Source organism: Mchenga conophoros, linkage group LG1, assembly GCF_057382185.1.
Source record: "Mchenga conophoros isolate Kocher_MC1m ecotype Shallow Benthic linkage group LG1, M_conophoros_male_GT1.1, whole genome shotgun sequence".
NCBI lineage: Eukaryota > Metazoa > Chordata > Actinopteri > Cichliformes > Cichlidae > Mchenga > Mchenga conophoros.
In genome coordinates this window covers 24,636,700-24,658,201 of record NC_140526.1, presented here as the reverse complement: position 1 = coordinate 24,658,201, position 21,502 = coordinate 24,636,700, and the positions used below count along the sequence as shown (strand labels likewise).

General features: G+C 40.3%; 1 protein-coding gene across 1 annotated transcript in view; it reads right to left on the bottom strand.

Annotated features, from left to right (window-relative positions):
* LOC146583423 (ephrin type-A receptor 6-like) overlaps positions 1-21,502 on the bottom strand; it is an 89,484-nt gene that overhangs the window by 46,515 nt on the left and 21,467 nt on the right. The window lies entirely within an intron of this gene.

Below are 21,502 nucleotides of genomic sequence, written 5' to 3'. Positions count from 1 at the left end.
ATAGAGAAAACAAAGCACCATCACAATAAACTAGCTAGTCATAGATATCAGTATTTACTAAGTAATAAACGATATTGTGCAGCACGCAAGATAGACAGCGCACAGTGTGCTTTGAGGCAGCAGCCAAGAAAGCTTTAGTCCGCGTCTGTGAATACCCATGTGTGCATACCTGTGTGGATCAGCATGCTTGCATTCCAAAGGTTTCTCCATGTAATGATCTGCTAGGGAGTGTGGGGGGGCCACAGCCCCGTCCTCCAGGGTGTGAAGCGGGTATGGAGGAGATCAAAACTCCAGACATCCAGAGGCCCCCAGAACACAAGAGACCATGGAAGACCAACAGAGGGGCAGCCGGGCCACTGTCCCAGTAAGAGCTGAGGAGAGTCCCAGATGAGGGCTCGCCCAGCAGCCGCGGAGCAGAAGTCAGGGGGAGTTGCAGTGACGCGCCCGTGAGCTCCGCCGGCCCCCAGCTGCGCCTGAGTGACCGAGCCCTAGGCCGAGAGGCCGGGGGCACCCCACCTCCAAAGGGGCCCGAGCGAGCCCCAGGCCCCAGGCCCCGACAAGCGGCCGCCAAGGAGTGAGCCGGTGTGTACCCGGACGCCCACCCCCAGACACAAAGAACCACCAACACACCGACACCTGAGGGAGTCCGCCACCGGCAGGGGAAGTGGTGGTGGGTGGAGATAGGCCTCCAAACCTTGGAGGGCCTGAGGTGTCCCCAGAGAGGTGGCGTCTGATACCCAACCTGACATATAGACACAGACATACAGGCACACACAGACACAAACATCCATTCCCACCCTCATGCTCTCATATGCACTCACTCCACACTCAACCAACGTGGAGACAGACATAAAGAGACGCTGTACACACAATCACACTCCCCAAGCGTACTCTACAAACCGGGTCTAGGTACCCTTGCCCCTGGAGGGGGGAATTGCACCCAGACCCAGGTGGTGTTACCCTTTTCCCTGCGGTGGGGAGAGGCAGACCACCCCGACTCCGCAGTAGCAGGGAGGCCCCACACCCCAGACCGCAGTCGGACGGCCAACTCCTCCTACTAGCCCTCCCGCTCCAGCAGGCCGCAGAGAAGACTCCAAACCTCCCTCCACCCGCTCATTGTAGTGTTGATGCATATGTGTTCTAAGGTGCAATTAAAACCCAGGAGGGCATGGAGCTACCTGCCAAGGAGCAGCAGGTAAGCGCATAGTCCCTCCTGCTAACCCTCAATGACTAAGTGTATTTAAAATTGAGAGGTGGGCAACGACGTCAGGGGTGAGGTATACACCCTGATGGTGATTTGGACTCCGTGATTGTGCCCACCCCCAAGATCCTATATGTATGTGTAATGAGAGTGTGAATAATGTGAATGTCTAAGTTGTGGGATAAAATTGAGGCAGAGGCAGCCAGAAGGGGACAGGGGGGGGGGGGGGGGGTAGCCTCCTCTGCACCCTGGTGACATACCCCCACTCCAAGGCCCTGCATGTGTGGGTGGTTGTGGAGGAGCGGGAAGAGGGAGGCGGCTGGAGATGGGGAGGGAAGGAAGGGAGGGGCAGGTAACCCCTCCCTGGGGCCAGCTCCCCCGCTGACCCCAGTAGGCACTCCCACCCTCCGCGACCCGCCAGGGAAGGGGGGCCCAGGCCCATCAGACCGGGGCCCAGTGCAGTAGCGCCCCCCGGCTCCACAGAGCCCTGGACAGTCCACCCAACCCCACCACAGAGAAAACTGCACCCACCCCACCAACCACACATCTTCCAGACTACATAAGACGGTAAACGCCCAGGCTGAGATCTTCCTCCACCTCTCCTGTATCTCCCCCTCCTGCAGAGAGTTCCTGAGAGAAGAAAGCTCCTGCAAGATGTGACCATCCCCCCCACCAGTTGAAGAGCCCCCCAGGCGGCTCGATGCACCGGCGGCACCCTGCTCCAGGGCCGGGCCCCCATGCACCCACCCGCCCACAACCCCGGCAACACACCAACCAGGACCCGAGCCCCCGAGGCCCGGCCCGGGCCCCAGCCCAGAGACGGAGCGCCCCCAGAACCTCACGCCCATCCCGGACCCACCCAGGGGCAGCCAGGTTGCCAGGTCAGTAACCCGCGTCCGTCAGCACAGACCCTCCCCTAGCCCCGCTGCACGCAGCCGCGAGGAAACAGTCACCTGAGAGCCAACAGAGCTCTCAACCGGACGTGACCGCTACCCCGGGTTGAGCCCCCCAAGGAAGATGCCTCCGGGGAACCCCCCGACGCCCTAAGCCTGTCCCTACCCCCTCACCAATCACAACAGTGAAGGCGGGACCAAACTATGACCCCCCACCCCCACTAGGTGATGGAGCTGATAAAAGGGGCCCAGAGCAATTGATCTAATGTGGTGGCAGAGGCTGTGTCAAGACTAATGTAATCTAATAGATAATTTCTATATTGGTTAGAATTAAGATTATTTTTATTTTTCCAGTTCATGAGGACTGTTTTCTTGGCTATGCATAGGGCAGTGAAGATCATATGGGCTATATTCTTTTCTGAAGTGACATTATCTAAGCTGCCCAACAAACACACTAAGGGGGAGGTTGGAATGTTACATTTCAGACATTTTGATAAGTCTTCACATATCTCGCGCCAAAACTTTTGCACTGGTGGACAGAACCAAAGAGCGTGGATGTAATTGTCTGGTGTATTGCCTTGGCAGTGTGAGCAGTTGTTGGAAGATGTAAAGCCCATCTTGAACATCCGATGACCTGTATAGTGCACTCTATGAAGTATTTTGTATTGTATTAATTGCAGACTGGGATTTTTAATTAATTTAAAAGTTTTTAAGCAAATCTCAGACCAGAAGTTTTGGTCTAGGTTGACTGATAAATCTGCTTCCCACTTTGCAGTAGGAAGGGATATTGATTCATCTAATTTAGAAAGTGTTCTGTATATTTTAGATAATAATTTGGGGGATTTAAGAGTAAGAAAATGTGCCGCACTTAGTGGTGTTTGTAATTCAACTTGACTGAGGTTAAATTTCTTTTTTACTATGGATTTAATTTGTTGATATTCTAAAAACCTTGTCTTGTTGATCCCATATTGTTCAACTAGTCTGTCAAATGGAATAAATTCTGTTCCCTCTAATATATGTTCTAAGTATTTAATTCCTTTACAACTCCATTCTGGGAAATTAATCATATTATTGTTTTGTAATATGTCAGGGTTATTCCAGATAGGTGTACGTTTGCATGGGATTAATGAAGACTCCGTTATTTTTAGAAACTCCCACCATGCTGTTAGAGAAAAGCTGATGTTGATACTTTTAAAGCATTCATGTCTTTTGATGTTTGAGCTAATAAATGGTAGGTCTGAAATCTCTAGATCCTTGCATAGTGCCTGTTCAACATCTAGCCAGGGCTCAACTAAGAAGGTATGTTTTAACCATTCTGAGATGAACTGAAGCCTGTTGGCTAAGAAGTATTGGTGAAAATTAGGCAGATCTAATCCTCCTCTATCCTTGGTTCTTTGTAGCGTTTTTAAGCTAATACGCGGGGGTTTATCTTTCCAAAGGAATTTGGAAATATATGAATCCAGAGATCTGAACCAATCTTGTGATGGTTTGTTAGGGATCATCAAAAATAAGTAATTTATTTTTGGCAAGATCATCATTTTTATAGTGGCGACCCTTCCCATGAGTGATATGGGTAAAGATTTCCATCTAGTCAGATCGCCTTCTACTTTCTTTAGAAGTGGGATGTGGTTTAGTTTAGTTAAGTCTGAAAGCTTAGGAGAGATATTAATACCTAAATATTTAATATTTCCGGATTGCAGTGGGGCAGAGGAAGAATTATGGAAGGAGCAGTTAATGGGGAGAACTGTAGATTTTGGCCAGTTAATTGAATAATCTGAAACTCTTGAAAACCAGTTTATTAAAGTAATTACCTCAGAGAGGTTGGTTTGTGTGTTTTGCAGAAAAAGCAACACATCATCCGCATAGAGACTGATTTTATGTTCTATGTTCTTACATTTTATGCCCTTAATTGTTGTAGCCTGTCTAAATGCTGCTGCTAGAGGTTCGATAAAAATTGCAAAAAGTGAGGGGGAGAGTGGGCATCCCTGTCTGGTGCCCCTCAGGAGACAGAAGCTGGAGGATGTCTGGTCATTTGTTCTGATACGAGCCGTTGGGGAATTGTATAATATTCTTATCCAGTTTATGAAAGAGTTTCCAAAACCAAATTTGTGTAAAGTTGCGAATAAAAATTTCCAATTAACTCTGTCAAATGCTTTTTCTGCATCTAGAGATAATATTATGGCTTCGATGTTTTTATCGTATGAGTAGTCTATTAAATTAAGTAATCTACGAGTGTTTGTTGAGGAGTGCCGACCTTTTATGAAACCAGTTTGGTCAGGATGAATTAAGAGGGGGGTCATTTTCTCTAATCTCTTTGAGAGAGCTTTGCAGATTATTTTAAGGTCTACATTTAAAAGAGAAATTGGACGATAGCTTGAGGGAAATAAAGGGTCTTTGCCTGGTTTTAGCAGGAGACTAATGTTGGCAGAATTCATATTTGGTGGTAGTCTGCCCTTTTCCTCGATTTCCTGCAACATGCTGTGGAATACTGGTGCCAAAATTGTCCAGAATTCTTTGTAGAATTCTGCAGGGAAGCCGTCTGGACCTGGAGCCTTATTATTGGGCATACTTATCAGGGCTTCTTGGAGTTCACTTGGCGTCAGTGGCGAATCCAATTCCATTGCTTGACTGTCTAGTAATTTTGGAAGAGTTACGTTGTCAAGAAACAGATCAATTTCATTTTTAGATGGGTTTATTTGTGGTGAGTATAAAGTTTCATAGAAATCCCTAAAAATGTTGTTTATTCTTCCAGGATCATATATTGTGTTCCCCGATAAATCTTTAGCAGCACATATAGTTGTTTTTTCTTTATTTATTTTTAGCTGGTTAGCTAGAAATCGACCTGATTTGTTACTGTGTTCAAAATTCTGCAAGCGAAGTCTTTGTATAAGGAATTGTGTTTTTTTATTAATAGTTTCATTTAATTCTAGTTTTGTTTTGCATATTTTGTTCAATGTTTCCTGATCTTGGTGGGACGCGTAGGCTTCTTCTAGTGATTTGATGTTTTTTTCTAATTCCTGAATATTTTTGTTTTCTTCTTTCTTTTTGTGTGATGAGAAAGAAATTATTTTACCTCTCATCACAGCTTTCCCTGCTTCCCATAGAACAGAAGCAGATATTCCGGGAGTGTCATTAAAGTCTAAATATGAAGTCCATTCCTTTTTAAAGTATTTAATAAAGTCTTCATCTTTAAGTAGTGATATATTAAATCTCCAGTTTTTACTTGGCGTAGTATTATTCTTGTGCATTAGTGTTAAAGATACAGGAGCATGATCGCTGACAGCTATAGGATGAATCTCAGTGTCTGAAATGTCACACAGCAGTGAGCTGCTGACCAAAAAATAATCCAGACGAGAGTAAGAGTGATGAACATGCGAGAAAAAAGTATATTCCTTACTGGTGGGGTGAAGAGAGCGCCATGCATCGCAAAGACCAAAGTCGTTCATATACTGTTTGATTATATTTGTGGACTGCCAATTACGCTGAGTTCCTGTTGTGTTGAGCCTATCCATTTCTTCATTTAGTCCAAGGTTGAGGTCACCGCCAAGAATGAGTGTGCAATCAAGGTGTTCAGAGAGTGCACTAAAAAAACCGTGGAAGAATGAGGGTTCATCAACATTTGGACCATATATACTAACAATACATAGTTTTTTGTTCAATATTGATAGTTTAATAATTAGAAATCTACCCTCTGGATCTATAACTGTATCGAGTACTGTAAAATTAACATTTTTATGTATTAAAATTGCTACTCCCCGTTGTCTAGAATTATAACCGGCTGCAAACACGTTAGGAAACTCAGGTGTTTTAAGTTCATTTAAACCTGTGACAGGTTTGTGAGTTTCTTGTAATAAAACAACATCTGCCTGTAGTTTTTTAAGCTGGTTAAATATTTTTAACCTCTTTCCTCTGGTGCCAGCTCCATTTACATTCCATGTCTCTTTCGCTGTCTCTTGCTCTCTCTTGCCTCCGTCATATCACTGTGAATCAGTGTTAGTGATTTCCTGTTTTATTGTGATAGTCACTTATCCGGTGTGCATCGTGTTCAGTTTTTCTTCCCTTGTGTCATTAGTCAGACTTGGATCATCTGTGTTCCCTGGTGTGTTTAATCTCCCTGACTTCCTTGTGTGTATTTAAGTCCTCAGTTTCCTTAATTCTTTGTCCCCGTTGTTGTCGTCTTATCCCCTCTGATTGTGTGAGCCGTCTGTTTGGAGTTTTCCCTGTCACCCGATTTAGCATTCCTGACTTCCTGCTTTACAGTAAATTGCTTTATGACCTGTAAACTAAGCAATAAAGCTGCTCTTTAGTTCAGACCTGCTTCTGAATGTTGGATTACTGAACTTAGAAAAGATCAAGCGGGTGCAGAGTCTGCATTGCTTACAGAGATGGGTGGTGTTTGTTCCTGTTCCTCTTTCCTAAATTCCTCACATACAATGTCTTAAATAATCAAGCCCCACCTTATCTTAACGACCTCATAGCACTGTATCACCCCAAAGATGCAGTTGGCTCTCAGACTGCTGGTTTACTTGTGGTTCCTAGAAGTTTTAAAAGTAGAATGGGAGGCAGAGTCTTCAGCTTTCACGCCCCCTTTTCTGTGGAACCAGTTTCTAGTTTCTAGATCTAGCTTCTAGATTCAGGAGACAAACACCTTCTTTACTGTTAAGATTAGACTTAAAACTTTCCTTTTTGATTAAGCATATAGTTAGGACTGATCAGGTACCCCAAATCCTCCCTTAGTTATGTTGCAATAGGACTAGGCTGCTGGGAACTTCCTATGATGCTTCTTCACTTGGGTTTTTCAGTCTTCACATGCGTATATAGCACATGCTTCCATCCCCCCCGTCTCTCTCCCTTCACCCCAAACCGCTCAGCCTTTCCCTGAGCCTAGTTCTGCTGAAGGTCTTTTCCTGTTAAATTTTTTTCCCCTTCCCACTGTCGCCAATTGCTTGCTCATGGGAGGTTATTTGATTGTTGGGGCTTTCTCTGTATTATTGTAGGGTCTCTACCTCAAAATACCAAGCGCCTTGATGTCACTGCAGTGTTACAGAAACCAAACTTAATAGCATTTTCATCAATTCAATCAGTTGTAAATTTTCATAACTAAATTTATCTGAGATTCTCTCAAAAGTATAGCTAATAATATAATGTGTAACTGTGTAACAGAAGTACCGTAATGTAGCTACTTCTTATAGTCTAGATCAGGGGTCGGCAACCTGCGGCTCCGGAGCCGCATGCGGCTCTTTTGTCCTTATACTGCGGCTCCGGGTGGTTTGGGAAAAAAATTAGAAGTATTTAGCTGAAGTGTATTTTATTTGTGTTTAGTTCTTTTTTTAACTTGTAGTTCTAAATTGGAAGATTATTGTGATTTTGAAATATAAAAATAAAATTATACCTTATTATTTTTTCATCGCTCAAAATAAGCGTCACACTCGCGGAAGCCGGTGTACCCGCCGAAACACCGTGCATTTATCGAGACTTTCGAACCCAGGTAGGCCAGTTATGGATCTTTGGATCCACATTATGTCAGCAGCTGTTCTCCACCATGAACTATGTTAAAAACAAACACCGCTCACGCCTCACAGACGACAGCTTACAGTTCTGCGTAAAGATGAAAGTGACTTCGTACAGCCCCGATTTGCAGACGCTGTGCACAGAGGTTCAGGACCAGAAGTCCCATTGTAAACATACCACGGCAGACTCGACGATGTTTGCATGAACATGCTTTATAGCATCTCTTTATTGACCACTTTTCACACACGGTTGCTGTACGCATACAGCCGGCTGTAGCTTTGCAGCTCACAGCCCGACACATACCAACACCAGCATAAATGGCACAGACGTTAAGGCGGCGAGGCGTGATTGCGGGTGCCGCTAAGGGTGGCGGCTCACAACAGTTTTTGTTTGCTGGATCATTTTAGTTCAGCTGGGTGTCTTTCCTTTTGTTATATTTCTTTAAGAGTTCAAAATGTGTTAATTACATAAATAAAATGTAATTTTCTCTGTAGCACTTCATGGATTTCATAAGCAACACACCTTAGTTGCTCTGTGGATTCTTTTAAAAAGCAGTTAAAAACTTTTCTTTTCAAACAAGCCTTTTGTTGATCTACATATTTTATATTCTTTACATTATTTACATTTGATCTTTTACATTGTGTATAATATCTATTGATTGTATTGTTTATTTTAATATTTGTGTACAACGCTTTGTGACTGCCTGTCTGTGAAAAGCACTTAATAAATAAACTTTACTTACTTACTTTAGTTGTTCACACAAAGAATAAAAGTAAAAAAAAACAATATATACAGTGTTATCTTCATTTTAGATTTCAAAAAGTATTTGCGGCTCCCAGTGTTTTCTTTTGCGTGGAAACCGGGTCCAAGTGGCTCTTTGGGTGTAAAAGGTTGCAGACCCCTGGTCCAGATATTTTGCAAGCAAATGGAAAATAGGTGCAGTTATTTGGAATAGTTTTCCAGGCTTCTTGAAGGACATTCAACGCTCTTTATTTGGATTTTGCCCTTTGTTCTGTTTTCCTTCAATGATGTTGAGGTCTGGGCTCTCAGGAGCATAGTCCTCAGTTTCTTTTGCTGCTTTGGCAGTTTGTTTTGATTGTCTGTCATTGGCAGACAAACCTTTTTCTAGACGGTGAATCAAAATCTGATGGTACATTTCCTCATTCATAATTCCATCATTTTTGACAACATCCCCAAAACCACTGGCACATTGTACACATTCAGTGTTGTAGCCCTCTCCCGAACTCCCCCATACAAACATCAGAACCCTAAGAACCCAGGAACATTTTGCACTGCACTGCGTTTCAGATCTGCACTGTTGAACATTATCTCTGTCTTCTTTCTGTCTCTATCTTTTACACTTGTCTGTTTCATAAAATGTATTCATGGCACAGACAAAAACCAATACAAAGGTGAAGCGTTTGACAAGCCTCATCTTAGCACTGTATTAAAGACTTTCTGTTAACAATACCTTACTGTGGGTCCTATCAGAAGGGAGACAAAAACAAGCGGCTTTATGCATGCCTTATGGAATAGTGGGGACTTTACTGTATCTCCTAGATAAGAGAAAATGCATATATATGCGAGAGTTGAAGAATTCTACAAAATAGGGCATTTCATGTTGGCCAGATACAATGGTTCTGGATTGGAAATAGAGGCTTTGCAGAAATCCCTGAATTTGGACAGCACTTCTACACAGATTTCGACTGCAAGGGAGTCACTATCCAATAAGCCTCACTCTGGAAGCCTCCTCTGCCACTTCTTCAAAGGGTGGCGGGGCTGAAGCTTCCTCCATGATTGCACACTATTATTTCCAGGTCACAGACCAGAGCGTGGAGATCGTGAGAAAGCCCAAGTGTCTACACTGAAAACACTCTGTGGCTGGTTATTGATTTCACACTTCGCCATTATGTAAAACTGTATCTGTGACATCCACAAAATGGGGTGTTCAAAAAGAAAAAAGAAGTAATATGCAGTGCTCCTGTGTTGAGAATTTGATATGCATACATTTTAAAAAACACACATATCCACACACACAGGCAAGTCACAGATTAAGTGTTCTCAAATATAATTAATTAAACAACACTTTAACCTTGACTGGAGTGTGCAGAAGCAATTAATCTTCTATTAATTAAGCCATCTGTTCTAGGATGCCCGGACCCAGTGGAGGTGGTGAGTGACAGGAGAATGGCGGCTAAGCTGTCATCCCTGTTGGACAACGTCTCCCACCCCATGCAGCAGACTGTGACAGCACTGAGCAGCTCCTTCAGTGGGAGACTGCGGCACCCACGGTGTGGGACGGAGAGATTTCGCAGGTCTTTCCTCCCCACTGCTGTCAGACTCCACAACAAAGACTTTAACTGAACAAACACACACATCCACACATGTGCAATAACACTAAGTGCAATAATCTTTTCTGGCATCGTTGTATTTTTACTCAGTTGTATATAGCATTCGTATTCTATTTTTATCTTATTGTATATTTTTATTCTATTTTATTCTACTGTATATAGTATATTATTTTATTCTATTCTGTACAGCTGTGTACTGTATTTATTCTTATTGTATTCTAATTTTTGCGTCATAACTTTTGCACTGTCCACTTCCTGCTGTGACAAAACAAATTTCCCACGTGTGGGACTAATAAAGGTTATCTTATCTTATCTTATCTAAATAAGCTCTATGTGACACTCATGGGCCAAACGATTAATCAATCATATTCACTCCCTCTTTCATTTGGACCTCTGGCCTCCCAAATATGTTGTGCTTGTTTGATTGATTGATTGATTGAATCTTTATTTTGAACATGTTGAAAAAGTATAAAAAAAATAGAATTAAAAGAGACAAATGAACAAAGCAAACAAAAGGAAAACGAGCAACCACAACTCCAAATAACGTCCATGTTCAAAAAGGAGCAGGAAGAAGCATAAGCTTATTTAATCCCACCCCTTTTCCACTATCTAGTATAAATAGACTACAGAAATACCTCCTTGTAATTACATTATATGTTATGTGTAATTTTTTTTTTTTTTTTTAAATATATACACATATATGTTTCTATCTATCCATACATACGTATATACACACATACGCACATATACACATTTTCAATAACCCCATTAACACCTCAAGGATACACAGCCTACAATTATATATATATATCCATACCAACAAACCCGTGCATGCGCACACACATGAAAATATTAGACAAGAACACCCTATCAAATCTCTACCTTTTCCCTGTACCCTGTAAAAACCATATCCTTAAACCGCTTTTTAAACTGCGCCATGCTTGGACATTGCTTCATATCTTTACTTAGTCTGTTCCACAGCTTCACTCCACACACAGAGATGCAAAAACTTTTTAATGTTGTACGGATACGAGGATGTTTTAAATTTAATTCCCCCCTCAAATTGTATCCCCGTTCCCTTTTAGAAAACATTTTTAGAATATTGTCAGGAAGCAGGTTATTTATTGCTTTATATATAATTTGTGCTGTGAGAAAATGAACCAGATCTGTGAATTTTAGAATTTTTGATTTTAAGAATAGTGGATTTGTATGATCTCTGTAACCAGTTTTATGGATTATCCTTATGGCCCTTTTTTGTAATATAAAGATTGATGATAGCGAACATTTGTAAGTATTGCCCCAAACCTCTGCACAGTAATTCAAATACGGTGCAATCAGGGAACAATAGAGAATGTGGAGTGATTTGTGGTCCAGAATGTGTTTTACTTTACTCAAGATTGAGACACTTCTTGAAATTTTGTTATGTATATGATTTATATGAGACTTCCAGTTTAATTTATCATCTATAATCACACCAAGAAACTTATGTTCAAGTACTCTTTCAATTTCCACACCATCTACATGAATCTGCACTTGTGCATTTCTAAGGGAATTCCCAAATAAGATAATTTTAGTTTTACTTAGATTTAGCGATAGTTTGTTCCTGTTAAACCATTTTTTAATTTTGCACATTTCTGAAGTAATTGTATCCAGCAGCTCCTTTAGATTCCCCCCAGAACAAAAAATATTTGTGTCATCTGCAAATAATACTAATTTTAATATATCAGATGCCTTACAAATATCATTTATATAAATAATAAATAATTTTGGACCCAGTACAGAGCCTTGTGGAACACCACAAGCAATGTCCAAGCATGATGAGGAATGGACACCCAGCTTCACAAATTGTTTCCGGTCACTTAAATAATTTTTCACCCATTCCAGTACAACCCCCCTAATCCCATACCGTTCCAGTTTATTAATTAATATGTCATGATTGATTGTGTCGAATGCTTTCTTGAGATCCAGAAATACTCCAGCTGCATACTGTTTCTGATCTATAGCATTCGTAATCTCCTCAATTGATTCGATTAATGCCAGAGATGTTGATCTTTTTGATCTGAATCCATATTGACTGTCAGAGAGTAATTTATATTTATCTAAGAATTTGTCTAATCGTTTATTAAACAGGTTTTCTAGGATTTTGGAGAATTGTGGTAGTAAAGAAACAGGCCTGTAATTTGTGAAGTGGTGTCTATCCCCGGTTTTATACAGCGGCACAACTTTAGCTATTTTCATTTTGTTTGGCACTTTTCCCGTCTGAAATGATAAGTTGCAAATATATGTTAGAGGTCCTACAATTCCTTCAATGACCTTCTTGACGATTTTCATGTCAATATCATTACAATCAGTAGATGTTTTATATTTACACATGTGTACAATGTCAATTATTTCTTTTTCCTCCACTGATGTGAGGAACATTGAGTTAGGGTTCCTATCAATCAGGTTTTCACTACAGTCTACTGATGGCAGTGACTCAGGAATTTGTTCTGCCAGTTTTGGTCCAATATTTACAAAATAATGATTAAAGCTGTTGACCTTATCAGCAGTGTTTTCCATAATATTGCCATTATCGATAAAGTATTGTGGATAACTTTGTTGTCCAGAATTATTTTTAATGATACCGTTTAAAACATCCCATATTCCTTTCATATTATGTTTATTGTTGTTCAATATTTTACTATAATACTCCTTTCTACATACACGTATAATATTGGTCAACTTATTTTTGTATTTTTTATATTTATTTTCAGCATCTTTTGTTCTTTGTTTTAGGTATTCCCTATAGAGTGTATTTTTCTTTTTACATGCATTTTGTAAACCCTTAGTGAGCCATGGTCTATCTGAATATTTGTGCTTTCTGTTGTATTTTATTGTTGGACAGTTTTTATCGTACAACTCCATGAATATTCTTAAAAATATGCCATATGCAATATCAATATCAGCTTCTTTGTACACATTGTCCCAGTCCTGATTTAATAGATCGTTCTTAAATGCAGTCATCGTTTCTTCCGTCCTTACACGTCTGTATCTCAGTTGTTCTTCATGCTGATTTTTCTTATAATTAGTGTCATAAACTGCAAAAACTGGTAGGTGATCACTGATGTCATTAATTAATAATCCGCTCACAATGTTGTTTTCCATATTGTTAGTGAAAATATTGTCAAGTAAGGTGGCACAATGTGGTGTAATTCTGCTAGGCCTGGTTATTTTAGGATGTAAACTCAAACTGTACATAGTGTTTAGGAATTCGTCGCTCATTTTGTGCTTTTTTGGATTCAACAGGTCAATATTAAAATCACCACAGATAAACATAACTTTTTGATTTGTTTTAGAGAATATTTCCTCTATGAAGTCATTAAATACTTGAATACTAGAGCCAGGTGTTCTATATATACAGCTAATTATTACATTTTTTTCTTTTTCCTTATAAATTTCAATTGTTATACATTCTAGTAAATTATCAATTACAGTTGTCATACTTTCTACCACCTTGTAGTTTAGGTTTTTATCCACATACACAGCTACTCCCCCTCCACTCTTGTTCCTTCTATTTACAAAATTCACTTCATATCCCTCCAGTCCAAAGTCCATTCCTTTCTCCGCATTGATCCATGTTTCAGAAATGGCAATAATTCCAAATGGATTTGTCAACTCATTTAGATATTCCTTTATATTGTTGAAGTTGGCATACAGACTTCTGCTATTAAAATGGATTATTGATAATTTATTTTCCGTGTTGATGGTGTGCTTAAACTGTTCATCAGTGAAGTAGCAGCAGTTACAGCTGATGTTGTAGAAGAAATTATTTTCCGGGTCTATATCCTTTTCTAAGTCTAGAACATTATGGTCTGTGTATCGAAATGTTCTCAGTTCCAGATTATCATAAAGAGAATTCCAATGAGTTATGTTGATATTGTTGCCGGATGCAGATGAAGTTCTTTTGGACTGTGCCATGTGTTGTGTTGTGTGTCACGTCACATGTGTATTCATACCTCCAGAGTAAGTTGACCTCAGTATTTGTCCAGCTCTTCCATATTTCTGATGACCAACACTTTGGCTTGTTCCGGTGTTCCATTGAGTTTAATGAATACTTTGCAGTTGGTGGTCCATGTATTTTGAATTTTTCCCTGTTTCTTCAAGTAACGTGCTTTCCTGGCAATGTCCGCATTTCTTTTTATCAGATGTTCGTTCATGAAGACATCGGATCCTTTCAGTTTCTTTCCTTGTTTTAACAGTGCTGTTTTCTGTTTTCTGTTTGCAAATCTCACAATGATGGCTGGTTTGTCACTGTCATTTTTTCGGGGTAGAGGGTGGCAAGCCTCAATGTTGTTATAATCCACTTCCACACCTTTGGACCATAGAAAGGTAACCACTTGATGCTCCGTGGAGTTGACATCTTCCTCTCCTGGCCCTCCTACATTGTCAGTGGCGACCGCCCGGGCGTATGACCGGGGTTTGATGCGAAGCCCCGTGATGATAATATCGTTCATCCGGGTGTACTGCTCCAAATCCGCCACTCTGTTCTCCAGGTACGCCAGCTGCCGATCCTTCTCGGCGTTCTGGATGCGGAGAGCCTTAACTTCCTCGACCAGGTCCAGGATGGCTTTCTGCTGCAGTTTGACAGTAGAAATCTCCTCTGTCATAAACTCCAGCGACTTCTTAATATCGTCTCCTTCCTCGGCTGACAGAACTTTTTTCGGGCCCATGCTGAGAGACGCTCTTGTAGCTTTGCCGTGACGACCGGCTAGCTAGTTGATGCTAGCGTCCTTCCTCTCACTCACCGCTGAATGCCAATCTACCCTGATCTTCTTGTTAACACTGAGATCGCAGATACACGCAGAGGAAATTAGTTTCTCTCATTAAGTACGGAGGAGACAAGATCCCTTATTCACCCTACTGAATCAGGGCTCTGCCCACCGGAGATGCCAGCAAGTGCACTGTCACTGAATGTTGTCCAGTGGCCAGGTAGGACTCACTTCCTTGGTTGCTTATACACTTGTAATTTTATAAGGGGACTCTGAGGTAATATTAAGATGTTTAATGATGCACAGACATACCCTGTTTGTTACGTTTGCATGAATATGACCTAAAAAATAAAAAATAAATGTATTTACTCAGGAAAAATCCAAAATTCACACATTTCCAGTAATGCTTCGACTGCATCCAGTTGCAAGGCCTCTGCAGGACTTATGCCACATGCCACTGAATCAGTCACTTAAAAGATTTTGAGCAGACGTAAAGACAAAGTCGGGGAAGTTTCTTCACCATACACGGTGCTCTGTATATCCTCATTACATTGCCCTCCTTACAAAGCTTAAAACAGAAACTGAGTATCTTATTACAAGAAGCAGACTTTCTGGTTTGCATAAGATCAGCATTAAGTAATTGGAGTTCCATTATGCATACAAACGAGAGAAAATGGTGATTTGTCACTCCGTGTGCCTCAGTGTTCTAAAATGCACCCTTGGGATGTGGCATGGTTCAGTGCAGGGAAAACAAAAATGCAAACCCTGAGTTTGAAAGATGAGCTGCAACCCACGCTCTCCGAGGCAATCAGATATGCACCTACTAATCGCTCTGCCTATTAGTCCAAAGCTTAGCAGACTGTGGAATGCAGAAAGTAGGTTTTGTGTACAAAGTGTAGATCTAATTAATGTACCGAACTCATAGTAATGCTGCAGTGTGAGGGAGCAATACAACAATTGCCTCATAAAAATGCTCGCTGCTGGCTTAGTAGTGAGGCGGACCATACAATGAAATACTGATACTTAGTTTGGGGCTACGGCATTTGATTTCATTAAAAATGCTCTCGCTTAATATGAAATACAACTGAAATCACATTTATTGTCATCACATCGAGCTTGATGCTAAAAGACCTGCAACTATTACACATGTGGCTGACTTTTAGTCCTCCAGATACACCTTCTCCAACTCCAGCGCCTTCAATCTGCATACAGATAGTTATCAGAAGGACAGAGGAGGATGGAAAACACCATGTAATACTTCATCACTATTTATAGCAAGAATCGCAGTACCTGTTCAGGCTTGAGACAGACAGGCGCATAGCACCTGCTCAGTTTACATGAATTTAGTATGGTGGCCATATCAATGTATTCAAGAGTTTTGGGGTTGTGGTTGATGTACCTTTAGAAATAGTTCTGCTCAATTACATCCATAGGAATTAATCATGTTTATCGGGACTGTGCAGCTGAACAGCTCATAATGTTTTAAAATGTTCTTGCTATCAATTCTCTTAAAATTAACAAATATAAAAATATGCAGTGCTGTGAAAAAGATTTAGACAAAGATTACCTGAGTGATTCACAATATCATCACATAAAGATCCAGTTTTTAAATGATGATATGTTTTTTTAAAGAGAAAACAAGCAGTTCAACTTGGATGTTGTCGGTGCAGGTGTTTGAACGCAACATTTTATTGATGATACTTTATCTGAATGAGGACACCTCAGTGAGGACAGCCGTGCAGGTCAGTTTAGCTGCACAGTTTGTGCATGTACACGGATCAGCCACAATAAAACCAAAGGCATGTGAAGTGAATAGCCAAGAAACCCTGGGTAATAGCATTCATGTTGATGTTACCTTAACTTGTACAACCTAAAAATTACTGCAAACTCAGCATACTACCCATTTCCATGTTACTCACCGACGGTTTTGGCCTGCCCAGCAGGATGGTATTCAGGACTGGCTCAAGGAACATCAGTAAGTGAGAATGCTATCCAGCCTCCAAACTCCCCATATCTGAGCAATGGAGTCTCCACCCCACCATCCAAAATGCCCACAGGATGTGCTGCTGTTAAACGCAGTCTCAGGCACCTACTAGCACCACCCCAGGGGTTCCAACTGCTGGGAGCTGTTTTTGTGAGAGCTTCTGTGCACAACATGAATCAGTGGGTGAGGCTGGGGCTTGGTGTATATCCCAATATATCCTTTCCAAAGCCTGTCCGGACGATGCCTGACGAACCATTCCTATTTTTTCGGTTAAGTAGTGTTCGCTTCCTGCTTTGACACACCAATGATGCATTACAACACACTTTAGCTCTCGCTGCAACTGCTTGAGAAGTAGTTGAAAAACAATTTGATTTTGCAGCGATGTTCAGAATGGAAAACTTGCTACGTTGGGTTTTTTCTTTCTTTCTTTCTTTCTTTTTTTTGCTTCCAGCAGTTTATGTACTGAGCTCTTGACAGAAATTTGACAGCTTGCTTCAGATGGAACTTTTGCCTTGCAGATACAAACATCATCTTTCAAATCAGCTGATGGTTGGACAAAGACCAGGCTTACATGCATGAGAAAAAAGTTTTCTTTTTTACAAATGGTGGAGTGAACCTCACCTTTGGCAGCATATTTTTTTTAGAGCCAACTAAGTCGTTAAGCACTTAATTAAGCTGGAAAATTAAACATTCGTTGCAGATTTATTTCTATTTAATGTCCTCAATTAGAAGTAGATCTGGACCTTTCCTTGCCAACATATGGCTTATGTAATTATTTAAGTCAGTGATGGCAAACTTTGTGAGAAAACAGAGTGTACAAAGTCATAAAAGCAGTGGAACAAGAAGTTAATGCTGACAAAACCTCTTGAATCACTGGAGAAACGAACAACAAACAAGGAAGTTTTACCACTTCCTTGGGTAAAACTGTTCCAGCTTCTCATTAATACAAGTATCTAATCAGTGAACCAAATAGCAGCAACTCAGTGTCTGAGGTTTAAATCAAACATCAGGGTGAGGAAGAAATGTGATTTAAGTGACTTTGAACATGGTTGTTGGTGCCAGATGGACTGGTTTGAGTAATGGTTGACCTACTGGTGGCAGGTCTTTGCTTCGACCTGTAACGGTAACTCAGATAACCAAATGTTACAACCAAGGTATGCAGAAAAGCATCTCTGAATGAACAACATGTCAAATCTTAAAGCAGATTTGCTACAGCAGTACACAGAAACCTGACACTGCAATTCATATGGGCAGTTCACAAACTTAGACAACAGAAGATTGGTCTGATAGGTATTGATTTCTGCTGCAACATTTGGAAGGTAAGGTTAGAATTTAGCATAAACAATATGCAAGAAGAGATCTATCTTGCCTTATATCAACAGTTCAGACTGTTGTTGGGGTAATGGTGTGCGGGATATTTTCTTGGCACACTTTGAACCCCTCAGTACCAACTGACAACCGTCTCTTCATGATCATCAGCTACAGTGTGTCCATCTTCTGATGTCTGCTTCCATATCACAAAGTTCAAATCACCTCAAAATGGTTTCTCGAACATGACAATGAGCTCACTGTACTCAAATAGCCTCTGCTGTCCTAGGATATATACCTAAAGCCCTCTTCTGCACACAATTTGATGGTACATGCTGAAAATGATTCAACATCAATTATTGACTCACTTCGGGCCATTTTATTGCCAAAACAAAAAATGTATATTTCAGACACCCCTTCTCCAAGATATTTTTAGTTACCTAGAGGCAATGTTGTGCAACAATAGTAAAAAACAAAACAAAACATAATAATAGAGAAAATAATTAACTCATGTATCATAACTCAACTATGCAAGAGCAATAAAAACATCAGAAAAACTTCCAAACATCTCAAAAGATTATGAAACAAAGATCTGAAAAACATTTGAAACATATTTACATATCTGTAAATATCTACACAGAGGCGCACATTACACTTTGTACGCATCACTTTGGTGTATCTGTGCACCCAGGTACCCTACATCTTCCCTTGTTTGACTCCATTTTACTCATATAGTGCAAAATCACAACCTTTATTGCCTCAAGGTGCTTTATATTGTGAGGTAAAGACCCTAAAAAAATAAAGAGAAAACCCCAAGGAAGAAACTTCCAGCAGAACCAGGGTCAGGGAGGGGTGGCCATCTGCCCCGACCGATTGGGTTGTCATATTTTGTTGGCCAGAGTGATGCATTGTCCAAGAGGAGATCTTGATTTGAAATGGGAGCTGTGGGCCTGCTTCTTCTTCTTCTTCTTCTTCTTCTCATACTTTCGAGATATACCACCATTGGTTCGCCCTCTCTTCTTGTTTTCTTTTTTGGACTTTTACAGACAATTTGGAATTTGGGACCATGTTTTCACTTGCGTCTACATCTGGAAGCTTCCCAATGTAAATCCCAAAATTGTGTTGAATGCCTGATCTTTTTGTGATTCGGCGCTATATAATTAAATTAGAATAGAACAGAATTGAACTGAATTGTTCCAGCAACATGTGAAATGTGCACAAGTACATGACATTCTCCCACAGGAAATATCCCTCATCGCACCATATTGCCCTGTCAGAAACCTTCATAAAACCTGAGAAAAAACCCTTTCTACAATTTCATATGGTCACTTATTTACAGTATTTTTTATTTACAGGTCAATTACAAAATATTCTTACGTTCTTGTCAAACCATGTGGTCATGTGACCATGCGTCAGAAAAGGATGCCCCACCATCAAATGATGCTCGATAGTGACTCCCACAACTTCCACTGCACTGAAATTTGATGCTTTTTCAAACACTCTTGGCATAGTTTAAGTTCATATGTACTGAGCACAAGTCTTTAAAATCTCTTTTCCCAGGGCAACACTGTGCTGTAGAGGAGTAATAAAGTGAATGCAACTTATAGCAGTATTTCAGATGCTCTAAACATCTTTTCTTTTTGATAAGAACAAGTTTATTGATCTTTGGCCACCTTACCAGACTTTTAGACAGAATTCTGTCATAGTCATGGGTCCCTGTGTTTTGAGTTTTAGAAAGTTTATAGTTCCTTTGGGGTTTTATTCTTTAGTTCTTGTTACTTTTGAATTCTTGGTTCTGTCTACATCTTCAGTATTGATTTACATTTAATTCTTTGTGTTTCAGTCTAGTGTATCCCCCCAGTACCCTTGTTAAGTCTTTGCCCCCCACCCCCATTTGTTACTTCCTGCTTTATTTTGGTACTCCTTTGTCTCTTGTGCTTTGTTGAACTTTATTTCCTCCTTGTCTCGTTACCTAGATTCTCTTAACCTGTGTTTCATTTCGCCCCAGCTGTGTTCATTTCTTCTAATTGCTCTCTTGTGTATATATATAGAGGTGTCTTTCTCTCAGTCCTTCTCACAGTGTCTTATTTTACTTCTGTATGTTTTTGCTGCCAAAATTGTTAGAGTCTTTTATGTTGTGATGTTTTTAGTCGGGTTTTTTGACTTTTCTGTCAGTTTAAATAAAGGCATCTTTTCAGTTTATCCTGTTGCCTTAATATTCCACATTTGGGTCCTCCTCCATGACAGCTACACTAAGAATAATACAGAAACAAACTGAAAATGTATCTACAGTGTAGGCTTTTGTTTTTTTTTTGTTTTTTCTTTTTTTTTCTTCCCTTTCTTTATTCAAATCAGGCAACAAAGTATATATCTCCTTTACATTGACATAGTTTTTTTTTTCCTCCCATTTTCCCCTTTTCCCTTCCGCTCCCCTCTTTTTCCCCTTCCCTTCCTTCCTCTCCCCATCCTTTTTACATAAAATATAATTACCATTATATAAACAATCATAAACAATCATATCTATGTCTATACATACACATTTATTATCCCAAATAAGTATATTCAAAGGAGGGAGAGAGGGGAAAAAAACAAAAAAAACAACAACAACAAAACCCCCCAAAACAAACGAATCCCCCCCCCCCCAAAAAAAAGAGAAAAAAAAAGAAAAAGAAAAGGAAAGAAAAAAAACAACAACACCTGCGTAGGCCCATAGGCTTTTGAAATGCCTCCACTAGGGTGAGTATTTATTCCTTCATTTTTTCCACAATATTTCTGTATATCTGTTTCAAAGTTAAAAAGACAGAAGGATACTAAATAATGAATAAATAAAGGACAACTATTTGAGTCACTGCAGAGAAGAAACCAATTGGGTACAACCAAAAAAAAAGTTTATAAAAGAACAGAAAGACAAAAAAAATTAAAGGTAATGGAAGAATTTGAGAAACTCAAGGGCAGACAAGTGGGAAGCAAATTGTGAAACTACCTGATAAGAGAGACATAAGACTGCATACGGGAACTAATAGGCGGGAACTATTAGGAAATTAGAGGTGGGAATAAGACGAGGAGAGGAAGTGTAAAAAAAAAAAAAACTACACAAATAAATAAAACAAAAAGTAACTTAAAGACAGGGAGCCCCAGAATGTAGAGACAAAGGAAAGTTAGCAGAAACAGTGTAAATTATTATTATTATTTTTTAAAAAGTATAAAAAAACCCCCGAAATCATAAGAAATCCAAAGAAGCCGATTTTAACCAAATATGAAAACCAAAAATAATACATAACCTGCAGTTATCCCAGCTTTAGCCAGCATAGGCAATGGCTGCACCATGGAAGGAAGTACAGAACTGATTTAAACTTCTGGCTGGGTTTGTATCTTGGACTCAAGCATCTAAATGCCCCCGAGGATTTTTCTTTCTTTTTTTTTTTTGCCAGTGCAAATAATGAGTCACTTTTGGCCATTTTCACTTCAGCTCACTTCCAAGGATATTTTGATATTGGCAGCTGTGA